This window comes from Hippocampus comes, unplaced genomic scaffold (assembly GCF_001891065.2).
Source record: "Hippocampus comes isolate QL1 unplaced genomic scaffold, H_comes_QL1_v1.1 scaffold424, whole genome shotgun sequence".
In the NCBI taxonomy this organism is placed as follows: domain Eukaryota; kingdom Metazoa; phylum Chordata; class Actinopteri; order Syngnathiformes; family Syngnathidae; genus Hippocampus; species Hippocampus comes.
The window spans coordinates 92059-94646 of record NW_017805411.1 but is presented as its reverse complement, the minus strand read 5'-3'; positions in this window follow the sequence as shown (position 1 = coordinate 94646).

Below are 2588 nucleotides of genomic sequence, written 5' to 3'. Positions count from 1 at the left end.
GAAAAGCAGCCGGTCATACTCTCATTCACATCTATGGACAATAGAGTCTTCAATTTACGTGCACTGTTTTGATCCACGGCGCTGCCCATAATATTATGCCATTGAATTTGTTTACACTATTTTGTTCTCATTTTCTATTGTATTTTCTATGGTTCGATTGTTCTATTTCACTTAGACTTCCTCCAAACAAAAGTATTTCCCAACTTCAGACTCCAGGCGAGCCGTGATTGGTCGTTACCTGAGCCCTGAGCAGCTGCGATGTCATTTTCAGTCGACAGCAAGTGGCAAAATGACCGCCCTCTGAGAAGGCTAAAAAAATGGGTGGATTTTGCTGCTAAACTCGTATTCCACAAACACAATAGTGGAAACATATTTTCAAGAAAATTTGGAGGTTGACTTCCCCTTTAACAACTCCGTTTGTACTTTGCTGAGTCTTAACACAGGTCTTGTCATTCATACCTGCTTCCTTCAGCCTCTTTTCTCCTGTTAGCTATATTTTAAAATTGGCAGCGTCAGGAAGGAAGTTGGTGAGTACAAAACTCACATCAGACTGAATGTTGTGAGATCTGAAAAAGCTTCACTGAGGTAAGACACGTTCTTGTATGATAGTGAAATCCAAAACAGAACCACCATGAAAGGGTCTGACAGGGTCAAGGTCCCTTGTGGCACACGCGTACTCTGGCCCCACAGTGTACTTCTATGGCCAGTTACCTGAAAGGAACAGCCATTTTCATTGGAAAGTCCCCCCCATCTTTTTTCACTTCCTTTGTGTGCACACGAAGAGCATGTTTGTGCAGAGGTGTGGGTTCTTTCCGTGAACCAATCGCATTGTGGCTGACACAAGGCAGGAAGGAAAACGCTTGGTGCACAGCCAACCAATCACAACGAAACCACTGCAGGAAGTGAGGGACAGACTTTGAAGACTTCAAACCCACTCCGCAGAATTAAGAGAAGACACAACTGATTGACCTTTTCTTCTTACTTTGACCTTCTGTACGTAACTTCTAACCTTACATTCTCTCAACTGGCCACCATTGGCAACCTGGTCTACTTTTTCTGTCTCTTCTCTCAAAACGGACGCCCCCAACTCTTGCTATGTTCAACGAGACATTCAACCGCCATCAAGCTTCGTGAGGTAAAAACAAACAAACAAACAAACATGCTGCACTGGGATTTGCTACCACCGGCATGTATGTTCCATCTATGAGGAAGTCCACTCTGTGGAGCTCCAAGTCGAGCGCCAGGATGTGTTTTCCAGAACAGCGGGATGTCATGTAAGTGGGGACCTTTCTTTACTACATGCCGTTGCATACTTTTTTTTGCACTCTGAGGTCGAGTTTATATCCAAGGCATATATGTATATAAGTTGTGTACAATATACTGTAAGAAGTCATTTCTTTTTGAAATGGGCGTCGTTTTTGTGGCATCTGTCTTCACCGATGTCAGTTTCTGTGACCAAAAAAGGTGTTTCAGTCAGATGTTGCTTATTTCCTCCTGATACTGTTGTCTGTTTGAGATAAGACTCCATGCCGAGTCGGTTGTTGCTAGGCTAATGGTTTGTGTGAGCAAATGGGCCATTTCCAGGAAGTGTTTTAGATTCGACCCTCTGTCAGCGGGGCGTATGGGCGTGGAATCTTATTTGTCTTCCGGCCTCGTGCTCTTTCTCTTGACCCTCAGAATTTGCTTCGATCTGTATTAGTTTGACTTTTTGGTGTGGCGACAGTTGATGACAGGATTATGAATTCTGCTTTTTCTGATAAATGTTTATATGACAGACCGCACAAGTGCATACCAACTTCAACTTTAGGATTTGTGCTTCCTTTTAGCATTGTGTAATACAAATAAAATGCATGTTTGAAAATAAGGCATTCGACTTGGCAACCTGACTTGAGTGGCCAGATTCTTTTTTTTATTTTTTTGCTGTGGCTAAACTTAAATGGTCATAGCGAAGGCATTATGCTGATTATTAATGCACCACATCCTCTGAGCAGAGGAAGTGACCTCGTCCGACACCTCAGAATGCATTAGGCAAAAAAAAAACAAAAAAAAAACAACAAAACAAAAAACGATAAGAAAATTATGCCTTCATTTTTCAAAATGGAAGTTGCATTGTGATTCAATGAAATGCAACCTAATTTGTCGGGAGAGGAATCAATTGTGTAGATGACTATTAAGATGAAGGACTTTTGGGCCCTTTTTTCATACCCAGTGCAAGTCTAGCGGAAAGCGGTGTCTAACCATGCACGTGGGTGACTGTCTTCGAGGGAGAGTTAACTACATCCCCCCCAAAAAAAAGTGTAAACCACCTCTTGCCCCAATTCGGCAAATGTCGGCATGAGCTCACCAGCAAACGAGGATGAACAGTATAGAAAATGGATGAATGGTTAGTTTCAGTCGAGTTTAGCGTTATTAAGAAGCAGCTGCATGCCGTTGTTGCCAGAAATTCACAATATCTTAATCAGGAAATAGACAACAATGAAATTGTTAGAATGTCGGAAAGCGAGTTACTCCACTGTTAGGTTTTTGTTTGGTTTGCTACCTGCGGTTTCGATTTGCTAAAATTCGATGAAGGGGGGGGGGGGGGGGGC